Raw genomic sequence first — 18344 nt, 5'->3', positions numbered from 1 at the left:
ATTTTGCACTTGGCCTGCAAATTATGTAGCCAGTCTTGTCTGCAGTCATGGGAAGGTTTGGATGCAGGGAAGGCTGCCATGTCTCTTCTTGAGGCCCTTCTTGGTGCCTTGTAGCAATGACATAAGGAGTCTCTGGGTGGTGCAGATGGTTAAGTGCTCAACTACTAACCCAAAGATTGGTGGCCTGAACCGACCCAGAGGCACCTCGGAAGAATGGCTGGTGATCTACTTCCAAAAGGTCACAGCCTTGAATAGCCTATGGATGACAGTTCTATTCTGACACAGGGGGTCGCCATAAGTTGGAATTGACTCTATGAACCAGTTACTGGTCAGCAATGACATTTATCAGACTCTTGGGGTTATAAGGGACCTTTTAAGCAATAATTTAGTCTGATTGCTTTGGATGCTTGAAACCCTTCCACAAATTCCCTATCAAGGAGTACAGGGGACCCCCAATTTCCACAGCAGCCCCACATTTTAACAGCTCTCATAGTTAGGAAGTTCCTTTGTCTAGACTGAGCCAAATCTGACTTCGCTGATTAGAAAGGGCTCTGGGTGCACAAAGAGGCATCGAGCACAAGAATGTTCAGCAAGGCATTGATGTAACAGCAAAACAACAGCATGAGTATCCACCAATAAGGGATGGCTAAGTAACTATAGCTCATTCATTCTACAGAACACACACTAGCAGATAAAAAGACGGAGGCAGATCTCTATGTACAGATGTGGAAAGAGCTCCAGGACATATTTTAACAGGAAAAAAGCCAAGTTATAGAACAATATGTGAAGTACGATTCTATTATAAACAAAAACCAATTCTTTAAAATTTTATTTATGCACACACACACACATATATATATAAACCCACTGCTGTCAAGTCAATTCTGATTCATAGTGGCCTATGGGACAGAGTAGAACTGCCCCATAGGATTTCCAAGGCTGTAAATCTTTACAGAAGCAGATCTTTCTCCCACGGAGCGGCTGGTGGGTTCAAGCTGCCTACCTTTCTGTTAGCAGCCCAGCACTTAACCACTGTGCTACCAGAGCTCCTTCATATACATGTATATATTTATACATGAGGTCCCTGGGTAGCACAAACAGTTTGCACTCAAATGCTAACTGTTAGTGGTTCAAACCCACCCAGTGGCATCACAGAAGAAAGGCCTGGTGATCTGCTTCCGTAATGATTACAACCAAAAAAATCTTATGGGGCAGTTCTACTCTGTAACACATGGAGTTGCCATGAGTCGGAATCAACTCGATGGCAACAGGTTTTTTTAAATTATTATTTTACTATTCAATTTTCCCTCTATTGGTAGGTTAGTTATACATCAGCTTACCTTTTTTGGGGGGTTAGGCATCCTTGATGTATTAACATTTAGTATACTTCATATTTTTACCTACTTCCTGGACAATGCAAGGACCTTAGAACATTTTAGCTCCATTTACCCCCTTCTTGACTCATATGCTATTATGTTTTTTCTTTTAATTCTGTCTATCTATTTTAAGCATTAGTTTTTTTGTTTTATACAACCAAGATTCATTTGTATTTACCCGTTATTTCCCTTTCTATTGCTCTTCTTTCCTTCCCGAATATCCAAGCTTCCATCTGGGACCATTTTCCTTCTGCCTGAAGCATACCCTTTGTACTGATTTGTATTTTGAATCATTCATATGGTTCAAAATTCAAAAATATAGAAGTGTGCCATGATGTCTCTCTCCCAACCCTTCCCCTAGCCAAAAATGATATATTAACATATGTACAGATATATATATAGAAACATACACACCACACTGAGAATACTGGTTTGTCTACATGGTCTGAAATATTTGCGATTATAATACAGTCTTGTCTCCGTGTGCAAAGAAAAGAAAGCCAGGGCCCAGACAGGCAGGAGACAAAGTACTCTCAATGTGCTCACAGTGCACCCAGTCTCTCTGTGTCATATGCATCCTCTTTTGATCCCGACCACAGGCCTCTGGGCCAGGAGGAGGGGCAAGAGTCCCCATTCCCAGGACAGTTACTGACCATGACTCCCATTTTCATGAGCACTTACTATGCACAAGGTACCAGCTAAATATTTTATATTCATCTACTCATTCAGTCTTCACAACAGCGCTACTAGTATTGCCACCATTTTACAGATGAGCAAACTGAGGCAGAGAGAAGTTAGATAACCTGCGCAAAGGGCCGAGCCAGGATTTAAACCAAACCCAAACAGTCCAACTCCAGAACTCATGTTATTACTAACCCCATTCTATAGATGAAGAAACTGAAGTCCAAAAGGCTGAGCCACATACTCAAAGTCACAGTCAGTAAGGGCAGAGCAAGAACTCACATCCAGGACCTTTAAGGGCAAAACCCATCTCCCTCCCCCTACCTCCCCCCAGGCCTTTGGTTCTTCTCTGCAGATTTGCATCCAGATGTCACCCCAGACCATCAAATCTGGATCTTGGATCCTATTTGCAGGCCCCACCCTACCTCTTGGGAAGATTTTAAAGTCTGCCGGAGTTAAAAACCACAGCCCTGGCCAACAGATGGGCAGGGCTTGGCGTTGGGCTGCTTGGGTTAGTTCCATCCAGAATTTGCCCCTAACTAGCTCAGTGACCTTTAGCAAGCTGCTCTACATTTCTGTGCTGCCTCAGTTTCCTCACCTGCCAAGTCGGATAATCATAATATCTTCTTCACATAAGAACTGAATAAAATAATCCACGCAAAGCACTTGGAAGAGTGCCTGACACAAAATCAGCTTGAAATAAATGCTAGCAATTTGATTATTTTTATTACTGTTATTATTTGCTGTGTGACCTTGTCTAGAGCCTGTCCCTCTCTGGGCCTCAGGTTCTCCATCTGCAAGTACATCCCGAGGTTTGGACTGGGATGTGTCCCAGTTGGATGCAGCTCTGACTTGTCCACGCCAGTAATTAACTGGCTGGATCTCCAGCCTTCTCAGCCCACCCCCGCTGAGTTTGGAAGCCCAGGCCCGCCCACTTTGTGCAGAGGCTGTGGCAGGCACATGCTTGGAGAACCAGGGACCGGCTTCTGTGGGATGAGTCTGGCTTTTGATTATGATGTTGGCGCCTTTCGCAGCCAGGATATGCTTGGCTGTGCAGAGAGAAGTTGCCCACTGTGGGGTAGTGGCTGGCAAGGCTCTAGCTGCCCCCCTGGAGACAGGCAGAGGGTCCTGAATGGAAGGCCTCTTAGAAACACAGAGGGCAGCCGGGGGTGGGGGGGCAGGCGGGGCTGAGTCCCGTGCCCACTTCCCACCAGTGCCCCACTTGGTGCCAGTTCTTGACACCAAGCACCGTTCTGCACCAATGCATAATTCATGCCCATGTGCCAATCTGTGCCAGCTTTAATTAGCTCTTAACTTTTTGTCATTCATTTTGCTATGAACACCTTATAAATAAATGATGGAAGAGGGGAGCGGGAAAAGGGGCTGGAACGTGAGGGAAGGCTCCTCCCTCCTCCGGCCACATGGGGCCAGGGGCTGCAGCCCAGGCTGGGCCCAGGGACGCCCAGGCTCCTTTGCAGGGGTTCCTGGGTACCCTCTGCCCTGCAGATGGGTGGCCCCCAGCCCACCTTGTCCACCTTCCCAGCCTTGCTCTTTCACAAGCCGAGCTGAGCTGCCACAGCTGTGCCAGGCTCCAAGGGCCCACAAACCAAACTCCGGAGCACATGTGTCTGGTTTATGGTGGCAGGCACAGCCCGAGGAGAGGGGAGCGGGCTGGGACGGCGACAGGAAGTAACAGCTTTCCACCAGCTCAGTGATGGGAATTAAGGGGAGCAGGAAATGCCTCATCGTAAGGCGGGAAAGGGAAGCTGTTATGGAGGCACCCAGAGGAGAGAGGCATACATGTGCTTCAAAAATAATAGCCAGGCCTCATGGGACAGGGGAGGACTTGTATGTGAGTGTTGTTGTTTTTACAGTTCATAAAGCACTTTAATGTGTTTTCATTTCTACCTGAACAGCTACCTTGGGAGGTGTTCAGGGAGGCTGGGGGCTGTTTACAGTTGAGGAAACTGAGGCTCAGACAAGTTGGCTAAGGTCCAAGTCCACTGCATCTAGTGAGCTTTGCATGACATTGCACTGCCTCTCCTCTGTTTCTCTGGAGAAGGCAGTGGGGACAGAAAGTACCCCAGTGGGGGCTGGAAGCCCAGCTGGGATAAAATCGAATCCCAGGTGGTTTAATGACTGGACATGTTTAAAACAACAAATTTGGATTCCCTCCCTCTGTTCCTTCCTTCTTCATTCATTGAGAGTGTCAGTGAGCCAGCTCGTTATTAGGTGTTTGGGAGTACAAAGACAGTGAAAGAGAGATGCTGCCTGAGGCAGGATGCCAGCCCAGGACTGCCCCAGGACAATGCACTGTCCTCCTCTCCATCCTTAGCTCCAAGCCTATCCGACACCCCCAACCTCATTATCAATTGCCAAATGAAACCCAAGGTCCCCAGTGTGGCATCACAGGCCCTCCATGGTTCAGCCCTTGCTCACCTCCCAAGCCTCATCTCAGCTCTGCCCAACATGCTCCTCAGTCCAGCCCCACCACACTAAACTGTTCACACAGTCTCTAAACTGTGGAATGCCCGTGACAAATGCCCTTACTGGTCTTTTCTTGCCAGATTCTAAGAACCACACTTGAGAATGAATCACCCCCATTCTCTTTCAGCCTACCTCTTTACTTTGCCACCCTTACCTTGCTAGATTATAACTGATGTAATATGTTTGCCTCCCTCTTGGACTGGGAGTGCCTCAAAGACAGGGCTGGACGTTATTCACGTCCACTTGCTCAGCGTGCGGTCATGAGCCTGTTTCCTCAGATCCATTCCCTACCTTCCTCCCTGTGCTCTGTATCACAGCAGGCCAGACCCTGTAGGCTGCAATACCTAAACTCCTGAGTCTGCTGGGGTCAGCCAGTGCGAGGCCTCGTGGGGAGACTGGAGGGCTGGACCAGGGGAGAAGCCAGAGTCTCTTCTTGAACTCTGCCTTAGGCGGCATCTCTGGCAGTGGCCATGTCACCTCTGAGGCTCCATCCCCACCAGCTGGGTCCACTGTGGTTTCATCTTCCACTGGGTGACCCCAATCCTGGCAACTTTGCTTCCTCCCTCCCTTCCTCCTCCAGCCTAGGACTGATAGTAACTTCTTGCTGTTGCTGCACTCTGGGTGACCTCACCATCCCTTTTGAATTCTCAGCTCTTCCATCACTGTGTGACCAATCCTTGCATTGAATTCCCTCTCTGTTACACATTCGAATAGTTCTGTAGCTAAGTGTACCCTGACTGACACCTCAATTTCTAGCAAGGTGTCTGGCACAGAGTGGGCACTTGACAAATGTTTGTGGAATAAAAGTGGCTGCCAAGAGGTCTTATGAAAAGAAGTATGGTGTCCACATCAGAGGAGGTGATGTCTCACTGAGCTCAGTGCTGTTTTGCTCATATGTAAAGTGGTTGTGGACAGTTTCGGGAGTCACAGCTTAAAAGAGATAGCGACAAACCAGAAAGAAAGAAGGCTTAGGGTTAGAAAAACCGTGAAGAACACCTCTTCTAGTACTTTTGTTTTATGAATGAGGAACATGAGGCAAAGTGAGGTTCATTGCACAGCCCCAAGACCATCCATCTAGAGAGTGGTAGGGTCTGGTGTAGAGCCCAGATCTCCCAACTCCTGACTCCATCACCCTGTCTACAATCAGGAGTATCCGAGAGATGTATGATCATAGCTCCAGCCCTGCCCTTTCTCCCCAAGTCCCAGACTCATTTGTCCCATGGCCTACTTGACATCTCCACTCAGCCATCACAGGCCTCTCATATCCAACATGTCCTAACTGAACACTTGGTCATTTCCCCACAGTGGCCCTCCACCAGTGATCCCTGTCTCAGGGAACAGCACTCTGTCCATCTATTCCACAAGCCAGAAACCAGGGGGTCTCCTTGACACTTACCTTTTTTTCCCACCCCTAGAGTCACTCTATCTCCTAGCCATGTAGGTTTTTACCTCCAGAATCACCTCAGGCCAGGGCTCCATCACCAACCTCCTGGGCAATTGCAATAGCCCACTGGAATTCAAGTCCACCAGGACAGGGATTTGTGTATGTGTGTGCATGCGTTTATTTTGTTCACTAATGTATCCTAAGTGTCTAGATTCACAGGGGTCAGCAAACTTTTTCTGTAAAGGGCCAGAGAGTAAATATTTTAGGCTTTGCAGGTCATACAGTCTCTGTTGCAACCAGTCAACTCTGCCGTTATAGTGTGGAAGGAGCCATACCACAGATAATACTTAACTGGTTGGTGGTTGAATGTGTCTTTGTTCCGATAAAATTTTATTTATAAAAACAAGTGGTGGGATGTATTTGACCTGTGGACAGCAGTGTGCTGACCCCTACTCTAGAAGAGTTCCTGGCACATAGCAGGTGCTGCGCAGACATTTATTTTTAATTGAAGTGGTCTTTTATCTCTATTGCCTCCCAATCAATTCCCAATTTTTCTAACTACAAATCAGTCATGTCACTCCCATCCCTCAATCCCCACCCCAACTCCTTACTTTGAAGCCTCAGGCTTAGGATAAAGATCAAACCCTGGTCAAGGCCAACAAGGCCCTGCAGTGTGGCCCCCACTCCCACTCTGGCTTTACCGTGCTCCCCACCCTCTCTGTGCTCCAGTCTCTGTGGCCTTTCTTTAATTCCTCACATATGCCAGCTCCTTCCCACCACAGGGCCTTTGCACATGCTGTTTCTCCTGCCTAAAACTCCACCTTGTCTCCATTGCTCATACTTCAGATCGCAGTTCAGTGTCACTTCCTCCAGGAAGCCTGCCCTGATTCCCTAGGCTAGGTGTCATTAAAGCACTCTCCCTCCTAGCACTGATTCCAGCTGTAATTTTACCTGTTTGTGTGATTCATTGGTTAATGTCTGGTTCCCCCGCTAGAGGAGCTCCATGAGGCACAGAGACCAAACCTGTTTTGTTCTCCATCATATTCTCAGAACCTGTTTCAACTGGTAGCACATAGTAGCAAATGAATGGATGAATGGTTAAAAACAAAAAACAACAACAACAAAAACAAACTGGAGCTCTAGAATCAGTATACACTGGGTTCAATACCTGGCTCCACCACATGAGTAAGTCTCTTACCTCCCTAAAGCCTGTTCTCAGCTGTAAATAGGGATAATGACAGGACCTACCAGAAAGGCTGTGCGGAGGAAGGAATCAGTTGAGGCTCCAGGCAGCTATTGTCAATATACTGACCAGAACAGTGACAGGTCCAGGAATCCTGTCACAGGAGGAATAATTAAAAGAATTCAGACTGTTTAGCCTGGGTAAGAAAAGATCAAGGGCAGGGAATGACCGTCTTCACCAACCGGAAGAGCCAGGCCTATTAAATATGAACTTGCCCAAAGGCCAGAACAAGGAAGTTACACGTGCAGGACTAAGTTACATGTGCAGGACTTTGTAACAATTAAGATGTGACCGAATGGAACCGTCTCAAGAAGTCATGAAATTCCCCGTCCCTATAGATGTGCAAAAAGAGGCAGGGAAACCATCACTCAGGGTGCTGCAGAGGAGTCTCCTGTGTGGCTGAAGGTGCCTAGGTGACCGCAAGGGATGCTTCCAACTCGGGGTCCCCGTTTGAAAGCACTTGGGGCATCTTGGGTTCGACTGAGGGAGGCAGGCAGGCGGGAGCACATGAGTAAGGTAGGCAAAGACAGATGGTTGGAGCGAAGCTTGGGTCAAGCGGCCAAGGACTAGAGGGACCCAGCCCCGCGTGGCGCTCAGCGACTCTGGGAGCAGAGAGGGGGCGCTTAAAGCCAAAAGATGGCGCGGGCTCACCTAGGCCGAGCGCCCGCTCGCTTGCTCTGGCTTCCCCGGAGCATTTTCCCGCTCGGCCTGAGTGGAGCCGGCGGGAGGCTAGCCGGGCTGCCACTCCTCTGCGCGCCCCTCTGCGGTACGGCCAGAGGCCCTGAGGCACCACTCCGGCACGCACCTGAGGCCGCTTCCTCAGACTTCCTCCCGAATCCTTTGGGGGATTCGTCAAGTTGCCACAGCAGCCGGTGCCATGACATCGGCGAAGGGCAGCTTCGTCAGCATTGAAATATTCATACCCTGAGCGCCCGGCTCGCCTCCGCACCGCTCCCAGCGGTCCGGGCCGGGCCGGGACAGGGGGCGCGGGGGTCTTGGCGCCCAACCTTGAAAGAGAAGCGAGGCGCGGCGGGGCAGGCGGGTGCTGGGCGTGGCGGGAGTTAAGGGCGGGAGCGTCAGGAGGCGGGGTCTGGGCGGCAGGGGCCGAGCAGGGCGGAGGAAGCGAGCGAAAGTTGATAGCGGACTTGAGCGGTGGCGGCGGCTCGGGAAAGAGGGGCGCGGGTGACCGGCGCGATGCTCGGCGTGTGGACGCGTCCGACGGCAGCCGGGCACTGAGCTGGGCGGGGCGCGGCAGCCCAGCCCCCGGCATGGAGCCCTGGGGTGCCGAGCCACGGGACGTGTGGGGGGCGCTTCGTCCGAGCCCATAGCGCTCCTGAAGTTGCGGCCGGCGAGCAGCGAGCGGGCGGCCGGAAGGGACCCTGAAGCGGCCGGCTCGCCGCGGATGAGCCTCCGCACCGGCGGCGAGACGCGGCGGCGGCCAGGGCCGGAGCAGACGGCTCGCGGGGGCCGATCCGGAGGAGAGCAGAGCCCGGGGCGCGGCACCGCGCCGCTTCGCACACGCACACGGTACCTTGAGCCGCGCGCCGCCCTTTCCCTCCCGCTTCCCTCGCCTTCCCTCCGCCGTTCGTTCAACGCGCGGCAGGAAAGTTGGAACCGTGGAGTCGCGGCCGCAGCCGCGGAACCACTTGTTCCCCGCACGGCCATCGCCCGTGGCAGGCGCCCTGCGCCTCAGTCCCGGGCCGGTGGCCCCGTCCCTGCACCACGCTCCGAGCCTGCGGCCGGACGCGCAGCAACTTTGATTCCCGGGAACTCGAATTCTCTCTGCGTTGGCCTGGGGAGGACAGGCACCCCATCCACCAGGTTCCTGAGACCACAAACATTCCAGCGTGTTTCTTTCTGCGTCTCAGAGAAGGTTCGGGTCTGGGGTGGGGAGAATTTCGAGGGTAAAGAGGGCGTTAGGAACCAGTCCGGTCCCCTTTTGCTCTCTGGGTCCCCACTGAACAGTGGAGGTGGAATGGGGCGCACCCCGCACGGCGGAGTGGGCAGCGGCGCTGGAGGGAGCTGAAGTCACGTAGCTCCCCCCTCCTCTAATCACGTTCTTGTGCCCTCGGGAGACCCCAGAGAACTCCTGCAACCTCCCCAGTCCTTTCCAGCTGTTGGAAGACGCGTCCCTCGGGAAGACGGGAGCCATGGGTGGCTCGCGCCTCACCTCCCTCGCCCCGGGGCTGGCCCGCCACGGGCGGTGCTGGCTGTTCCCATGGTCCGGCGCCCTGGAGCGCTGCCCCTCGTGTCTCTCGCAGGTCATTCCGGGCTGCGCGTAGAGCCCGCGCGTTCTAAGGTGGCGGCGGCGCCGGCCAGTGGGCACTCCGTGCTTTGCTTTCCCGGAGCCGGCATCTGGAGCAGCTGCCTCCGTGCCGCTAGCGGAGATCCGGTGCCCTCGCCGTAGCCACCACCCCGCTGCGACCCTAGCCCCAGCCCAGACGACGAAGTCAGCTGCCCAGTGAGGGGAAATGAGCCTTTCCTGGGTAACACGTCGCCGCCTCCCCAGTAATTCAGCAAACGCCTCCACCCCAATTTGGATTTTGAAATAAACTGGAGAGACATGGGATTGAGGGTGTGTGTGTGTGTGTGTGTGTGTGTGTGTGTGTGTGTGTGCGCGTGTGTTGGGTGGAGTCAGACCCTTGCATAGAAGAAATGGGCTGCTCTGGGGTGGAGGGTGGTTTGGGGCTTGAAGAGCCTGGTTGGGGCAGGTGTGAGGCCTGATGAGTCAGCCCAAGGTTGAGGAGAGCTGGCTTGGAGTTAATACGTGGTTCATGGTGCAGGCGGAGGCGCGCCTCGGTCCATACCTATGGGGGTGGGAGGACCAGATGTCACCCTGCATAGGAGGGAGCTGGGAGGGGGCCCCTTGGTTGGGGGAATAGGAATGCTTGCACTGTCCGTTTCCCCAGCGCTGGGTAGGATAGGAGGCAGAATGCCCGCATGGCAGAGAGCAACAGTACCCCACAGGCTGGGAAGGTGGCACTACAGAAAGAAGTGACTGGTGTGAATGGGGAGTCTCTGCCCCGGGTGTTGGAGGAAGCAGTGAGGGGGTGAAAGGCCCAGAGCTGGCATCCTGGCCTCACCTGGGCACAGGCCACCTATACATGTCCGTTTTAACCTCCCTGACCCCCAAACAGCTGGACTCCTCACATCTGCTTGCCAGAGGGCTTGATTTGAGGGTTGTGATGGCAGATGGTCCTGGTTGCCTCCTTAACAGCTCCCCCATCCCAAAGCTATCTTACCTGTAGTTATACCGTTTGAGATTTATTTCTTTGAGCTAGATTTATTTCTTTTAAAGGGCACCTTTCTGAAGTCCTATTTAAAAATGCACCTACTTCTGGGAGATGGAGGTCTAGTGAAGCCTTGTTGCTCTAGTGGAGAGTGTGGTCTTTGGACAGGCCGCATCAGCCTCACCTGGGAGCTTGTTAGAAAGGCAAACTCTCGACCCCACCCTAGACTGCCAGGTTAGAATCTATCTTGAAAAGATCCTTGACAGAGATTCATGTGCATAGTAAAGTTTGAGAAGCTCCCGCCTTCTAGGGAATGAGCATTTCTTAGCGTCTTGATGTCGAACAGGATGGTGGATGAGAACTGGACATGAACTTAACTCCCTAGACAGCTGTGCTGGGGTTGGGTTAAGAGTCCACCTCTGGCTCCTTGCGGCTGCGCCACACTAATACCATTGAGTACCTCTGTGTTTCAGGGAGCTTTAAACAGATTCCAGTAGCAGCTCCGCTTTCAGTGAAATGAAAACATGGCTGTGTGTGCTGCACACAGGCCAGTGGGAAGTGGGTGGAGGGGGCAGGGTTTCCGGAAGCTGGATGTACGCTTTCCTGTAGGAGGCCTGGGGCTGAATGGATGCTGTCCCCCAAGGGGAAGTCATTAAGCAAATCACCCTCCACTGGTCTGTTCCTCCCAGATAGGTGGAATGGCCCACTGATAATGTTTCCATGGGCCACAGAACGTATGTGAGGGTGCTCCAATAGGCTAATTTGGGAAGGCCCAGAGAGGGGAAGATACTGACTGAGCTCTACTTCTGCTGCCCTCCGCCCGTGGGAAAACCCTAGCTCCAAAGTAGGAGGACAATGCCACGGCATGGTGGCAGATCACCCTGGTCTTCTGGAGGAATGATGACCCTAAAGCCAACAAGGCTGGCCTGAGAGTTGGGTCTAAAGGACTGTGGGAGGGATTTGGATCAGAGGCCTGATGGATGATTGGTGTCCCAGGTGAAAGGTCACGGCATGCCACCCCAGCCCTGCCAAAAGAGGACTTGTTCTTCTCCTAACCTGGCTCTTTGCCAGGAAGATGGACGACTCAGCCAGGGCGCAAAGTAGCAAGTGAGAGCTATGCGGGGACACAGATTAGCCTGATCATGGGCTGTATGAACAATGACGTTAATGTGGAAGCATTCTCTCATCGATTTGAAAATCAATGAGTTCAAATGTAATTAATAAAATCTTACTGTTTTCTTGAATCCTGAGGTCTTTAAAAATTCAATGTTTTAAAGTGTAAAGATGGCTTTTAAAAATAACTTAATTGTTTTGAATTCCATTGGGGTTTTTTTTTTTTTTTACATTCATTTGTTTTATTTTGGGCCTTGATTTGAGTTCTTCCTGGCACTAGCGTAAGCACTGTTCACTAACAGGTGAGCAATGTCATTCACGAGCTAGACCCTGATGGATAGGTCATTTTAGGGTAGAAGCATTTTGCCTCCAGTAGAAGAGAAGTAGGTTCTAATGTGGGTAGTACTGAAGCTTCACAGGAGTCACATCCTCCAGGAGGCCTTCACTGACTCCTTAGGTGGGATGGGTGGTGTGGGTTGGAAGCTTGTGCTTCCGTCTTTCACTGTCCTTCCATGTGACTTTATAATTCCATGTGGTCTGGCCCATCACTGGACAGTGAGCTCCTCCAGGGCATGGACCGTATCTTATTCATCCTTGTGTCCTCGGTGCCTGCCACACTGGCTGAGTTGGTGCTCAGTAACTTCATTGACTGAGTGGGCTATTGCTAGCTAATTGTTCTACTACCTTTCTACAACCAATTTTAGCTACTCATGTTAGCAAATTTCAAGACTCTAGGCATAGGCCCTTTCAGTAGAGGTCACAAACTCAAATGCCTAGAGGGTCCAGGAGGCAGACAAAATAGTAGAGCAGGGCCAATTGTGACACAATAGGGGGTGGTGGAGACGGTGGAGAACTGAAGAGTGCAGGCCCTGTATAAAAGCAGGCAACTGTAGGCACAACCCATCTATGGGACAGAAGTCAGGATAATGGTTACCTCTGGGGGTGTGATGGCTGGAGCACAAGGGATGCATCTGGAGTGCTGGAAATTTCTGATCCTTGATCTGAATGTCTTCAACAGTAGTGAAATGATCCTTTTTGCAGAAGAGCCAATTCAGAAAAAATTAGAACATTTATGGGCCATATTTATTCTGATTCAGTATGAAAACAGCTTTATTGAATCCCACAGGGCAGAAAATGCATATTCTTATCAACTTTATTGACTGCAAGGGTGTCAGTGAGAAAATCAGCATATTTAAGAAGTAGCTGCACGGGAGACGGCTTTCTAGTCTTTCATTCTGAAATTTGATCTGGATCGGTCGTGGGGATTGGGGCGGGCTACTGCTGCTCCTCGCTGGTCTGGTTGGTACATTCGGGCCACGAGATTTGTGCTTGTGGGGCTTTGTCTTGCCTTGGCAGTGAAAGTCTCCGTGGCCCTGGATTGCCAAGGGAATGTCAGATACCCCTCCTTAGCCTCAGGGGCTGCAGGCTGTGTCGCTGAGGATGACACAGCAGGCTCAGGTTTGGCATTCATATTTTTACATTTCCTTTGCATATTCTAAAGCCCGACAGGAGTGTTGATTATTATTATGATCATAAGCCATTCCCTTCGTGATTTTTGTACGGCAGCTTGGAGGCAGACAGAGCTAGGATTGAACACCAGTTCTTCCACTCTTCGAGCTGTGAAACCTTGAGCCCAGTACATAATCTCACCTAGGACTTAGTTTTCTCATCTGTAAAATGGGAATCGTTTTCATTACTTTATGTACTCGCTATGAACATTAATAAATGAAAACTGTATAGAAAGCCTTTTACAAAGTGCCTGGCACACAGTACACATGCAAAATGTAGTAGATTTTATTATTATCCCTTTTGACTAAGTTATGTGTCAGGTACATTATATTCTATTGACCAGCAAAAACTGAATCCTCCTCTTATTTTGAGAGCTTAACAGTCTATAAGTTTATGTTGAATTCTGCCTGAAGAACGTGTGTGTGTGGGGTTATCTATTTTGAATTAATTACTAACAACATTTAAAACTCCAGTAGTTTCACATAAAAATCTAGATTTCCAGCATCTCTTGTTAGAACTGGCAACATTGGGTTTATATTCCCAATGGGCAGTTGTTGATTGGAGCTGAGTGGCAGCCCCCTTTTAGTTATTTGTTTTTTTATTTTTAAAATGATTTTTTTGAGGAATACACAATACAATAAACAAATCTTAAATGATACTGGTGAATTTTTACATATTCACATTTCTGGATTGAGGTACAGAGTATTGCCAGTACCTTGGCTGGCTCCCTTATGCCCCTTCTCACGCAGTGACAGCCCACTCCAGAAGTAACCACTCTTCTGACTTCATTTTGACTTCTGTCACACATATGAGTGTTGCCTGCAGGCCCCCTTTTAGATTCAGGGGAATGCAGTTTTCAGTTCTCCTTAGTCCCCACCATTCCCTGTTGTCTTACTTTTGACCCCACTTTCCTCATTGACACTACCTTCTGGCCACTTTAGGAATTTGAGTTTGTGACCTCAACTCCAACAGCTGGAAGAGTCCTTAGAGATCAACTAGGCCTACCCCCTTATTTTATAGGTGGGGAAACTTAGGCCCAGTGTGGGGGAGTGGGCTTGTCCAAGGCCCTTAGATGAAGCTGGTCCTGGGTGGTGGCTGGTCAAGAGCAGAGCCCTGCTCCTCCTGCCCCAACATGTGATGTGTTGAGAGGGACAGGCAGGTCCTTGTCTCCCAGCTCCCTGCAGCCCAGGCCTGCCCCTGCAATCACAGGCACACAGAGCTTCCTGCAGGCTGATCAGCCTCAGAAGGAGTGAGTCTTTTTCTGGCCTGGGCCTTCCTGGAGATGCATCTTTCCTGAGGCAGGCTGTTAGCAACACTGCCTTCCGGCTCTAAAGGCCATTCTCCATTTGGAGAGGACCTGAGATGCCATTTGTGACAAGGGCCCAGCTCATCACCTTGATTGTGTCTGTTTCTGAAAGAAGGCTGTAATTTGGGAGACAGTGAAAGTGAGGTGGAGAGGGAAGTAGAGGAGAGAGCAAGAGAGAGAGGGAGGGAAGAGAGGGAAAACAAAAGGGGTAGCGGAGACCCTGCACTGTGACTCCACTCATATCACTGATATGTTCCCCAAGGCATGCCAGCTTTTCCAGGTTTGGGCCAGGGTGGGCTTTGTCCCTCCAGATGACCCTTTTAGCTCTGCCCCACTTCTGTTCTTTGCCTACGGAGATCGATAGGAGGCTTGCCATCCTGCCTCTGGGTTACAGGGAACTTTATTTTCTTCCAGCCCTCTACATCCCTCTCCTGCTCTGATCTGCCCCCTGCCCCAGAATGAAGCTGATCTTGCCTGTCTTTCCTGGGGCCAGGAGAGCTGATATAATTTCCAAGGAGCCGGTGGTGACAGAACACTAAGCCAGGACTCCCTCACCCCTTCAGTGGGACCTAGGGCTTTGTCTTAGAGGAAGATGCATGGGTGGGCTGCTCTAGAAAACACCAGCACATACTGGGCAGTAAAGTGAGGGATCCTTCCAACCCAGTTCCTTTGTGCTGGAGGGTCCCTTCCCCTGTGTTGGGGGAGGCCCTGCATTCAGCCATTCATTCTACCAATATCGAGCATCACCTATGTACCAGGCTCTGTCTGGTTGCTGGGGATTCGTGTGAGAGTCTGCAGCTGTGCTGTCCAGTAGAAATATACTGCAAGCCACAAATGGATAGTTTTACATTTTCCAGTGAAGTAAGAAGAAACAGGCGAAATAATTTTTTATATTTAACCCACTATATAAAAAAAATTTTGTCATGTAACCAATATAAAAATTATTGTATTTTCTTTTTTTAGAAACTAAATTTTCCTTCTTTTTATAACAAATTATTAATGAGCTATTTTACATTCTTTTTTTGTACTAGGTCTCTGGAATCTGGGGTGCATTTACAGCGCATCTCAATTTGGACTTGGCATATTTCAAGTGCTCAGTAGCAACATGTGGTTCCCCATTGTCGTCGAGTTGGTTCGGACTCATAGCGACCCTATAGGGCAGAGTAGAACTGCCCTGTAGGATTTCCAAGGAGTGGCGGGTAGATTTGAACTGCTGACCTTTTGGTTAGCAGCCAAACGCTTAACCACTACACCACCTGGGCTCCTGAACTGGGGAAGATAGTAAATACACAAGGCAATTACTGATGGTCACACGTGCTATAGAGAAAACAGAAGGGGGTAATTGATATGCCAAAGAGTGACACCAAAGGTGGGGTGTCAGGGGATGCCTCTGAGAGGAGGAGAGGATGAGCTCCGTCCATGTGGAGCCTGGCAGAGGTGAGAGGGGAGTGGTAAGGGCTGCCCCTTTCTCACAGCCCACGTGTCCCCAGGCAGCCTCCTCCCAGCACCCCGTCACACTCATACACCATGGCCACCAAGCCTGGGATGCATGTTCCCTCTCTGCAGAAGACTGGGGACCCAAGTGGAGTGGGGTTGGAATGGAAAACAGAATATTTTAGGAAACCACTATATTTCTGGTGCTTCTTTTTCCCCCATCTTCTCCGTGCTCTTCCCGTGAGAAGGAGAAGGATAAGTTCACCTTCACATCGCTTTGTACACTCAGGAATTTTTCAAGCAGGGAGTAAGATGGCTTGGAAAGGAGGTTGTGGTAGCTTGGAGAATTTGAGGATCCATTTCTCAGGTGGAGAGGGTTCTGGCCTGTCCACAGCAGGGGGTTGCATTCCAAAGGGTCTCATAGTGCTTACCAGACCTGGAGGCCTGTCTCCTGTCTCAGACTTGGTGTGGGAGGAGGCTTGGGAGGGAGTCTTCGGAGCTGGAAGAAGTCCCCATGGTCACATTGTGCTGTGGCTGGGTAAATGCGAGCCTTCCTTGCTGTATGGACGTCACCTGTGATTGACGCTGGGCTGGGGCAGAACATTCAGGTGCTTGCAGTATCCAGGCAGCTGATGGCAGAGAGCGAGGCTGACTAGGCAATAACTCAGTTTGACCATGGCAAACTACATACTCCTTGCGCTGTCTAAAGGGGGCGCTGCTGCTATCATTCTTGCCTGTGGTTGCTAAGCTGGGGTGCAGGACAAGTGTGGCTGGACACGTTGATTTTTTAAGAGTCCAGAAATCCAGATATTTAAAAAATACAAGATCTCTTTATTTTAGACATTAGCAACTAATTGAAATATTTAAAAACTCAGTGAGGCCATTCATTCATTTATCAAATATTTATTTAGTCCTTACCCCATGCTGGGCACTGTTCTAGGCCCCTGGGATCCATCAGTGAGCAAAACAAGGGTTCCTGACCTGTGGAGCATGTACTCTAGGGGAAACCCTTTAGCAATCAGGATGTGTCCCATGTTTGTGACCTCTGTCGCAGGCTTAGAGAGTGTCAGAGCTGACAATAGTAACAGGAAACATTTATTAAGCACTTACTCTGTGCCAAGCCCTGGGCTTAGCACTTCACATAAAACACCTCACTTAGTCCTCACAACAATCCTGTGGTAGGTACTGCTGTTACCTATGTTTTACAGATGAGAAATTTGGGGCACAGAGAGGTTGAGCTACTTGCCCATCGCTAGCAAGTGGTGGAGATGGAATTTGAGCCAAGACAGTCTGATTCCTTAATCATCACTCTGTACCGTATGTAGAGAAGGCCAGTGCCAAATCTCTACTTAGACAGATGGGAAACTGAGCCCAGAAAGGCCAAGTGACCTAGCCTGGCTCCATAGGGAGGCAGTGACGGGACTGGGCCTGGGTCTGGGTCACTCCCTTTCAATCAAGTCCTGCCAAGTGTGTTTATTGCTGTCTGAACTTCACCTGAGGTTGACCCTGGAGCCGGTTAAACATTGGGTGCCTGTAGAGTCCGGGCAGGGGATGAAGAGTGTGAACACCCATGAGAGTGAACCATGGGGACATCTCACTGACTTAGAAGCCATAAGAGCAGGCCATCTGCCCTGAGCAGGTTGTGCCTTTCTGGGGAAGGCCATGTACTTCAGTGGTCTCTGCACTTGCCTGGATCTGGAGACCCCAGCTGGACCCCAGTTCTACCAGGAGGTAGCTAGCAGGCTTTCTTGGCCTCAGTCTTCACACCTATAAAGTGAGAGGATTGAATGCAATGACTCCTGTGATTTAATCCCAGCCCCACACCTTTCCCCTACTATGGGCCAAGCTACCTGGTGTCCAGCCCTCAATATTTCTGGCCAAGTGTTAGTCCTAAACTGACCTCAGCCTGGGCCTAGACTCTTGGGATTCTGAGCCAACTAACATCAGTAGTGGACTGCAGATTTATCTCATTGCTTTATTATGTTGGTGTGTGCATGGTAACCCCGAGGCAGTGAAATATGTGCAAATCCTGAAGAAAAATGCCCCTTGTCAAGCGTTCTAGCCCTTTCATTCTCTGAGCTTCAGTTTCCTCATCTGTAAAGTAGGGAAAACCCCTCCTTGGCCAACCTGGTTGATTCAAGGAATAGGGGAGCTCTCATGAGATATGTGAAAAAGTGCTTGGCAAAGTGAATCGTGTGATATGTATGTTTGTCATTTTTATTAATTATCTCCACGTGTTAATAATTTAAACTATGCAGAATTTAGAAGATATATGCAGATAGATATTTAAATAACATGACAGTCTCTCAGCCCAAACAGTACGCCCTTTAAATGGCTTGATGATTTATGCCCACTCTATCGATTTGACATCCATCTTTTTGGGAAGGTGTACAATTCAACAATTTTTTATTAAGTGCCTGCTGTGTGCAGGACATTGTGTGAGGCACATTAAGGCACCGAAATGGTCTTGTCTTCTAAGCTGTCGGTCTTATTCAGAGCACAGTATCTGGAACAGTTCATTCGGGGTGTGTGTGTCTCTGTGTGTGTGTGTGTGTGTGTGTGTGTGTGTGTGTGTGTGTGT

General features: G+C 50.1%; 1 protein-coding gene and 1 pseudogene across 2 annotated transcripts in view; both read left to right on the top strand.

Annotated features, from left to right (window-relative positions):
- Window positions 1-8320: 8320 nt before the first annotated feature.
- The window catches only part of LOC105756641 (cadherin-23-like), a 271618-nt gene continuing 261594 nt past the window's right edge, over window positions 8321-18344 (top strand). Inside the window, exon 1 of the mRNA XM_012557511.1 lies at window positions 8321-8698. The gene's annotated coding sequence lies outside the window, so the exon portion shown is untranslated. The remainder of the gene's footprint in view (window positions 8699-18344) is intronic.
- Window positions 10112-18344, top strand: part of LOC101342188 (60S acidic ribosomal protein P1 pseudogene) — a 30514-nt pseudogene continuing 22281 nt past the window's right edge. Inside the window, exon 1 of the transcript XR_001121524.1 lies at window positions 10112-10213. The product of XR_001121524.1 is annotated as a 60S acidic ribosomal protein P1 pseudogene (transcript). The remainder of the gene's footprint in view (window positions 10214-18344) is intronic.

Source organism: Trichechus manatus, unplaced genomic scaffold (genome assembly GCF_000243295.1).
Source record: "Trichechus manatus latirostris isolate Lorelei unplaced genomic scaffold, TriManLat1.0 scaffold00106, whole genome shotgun sequence".
In the NCBI taxonomy this organism is placed as follows: domain Eukaryota; kingdom Metazoa; phylum Chordata; class Mammalia; order Sirenia; family Trichechidae; genus Trichechus; species Trichechus manatus.
The sequence above is the reverse complement of the archived record's forward strand: the minus strand, read 5'-3'. Positions and strand labels throughout refer to the sequence as shown.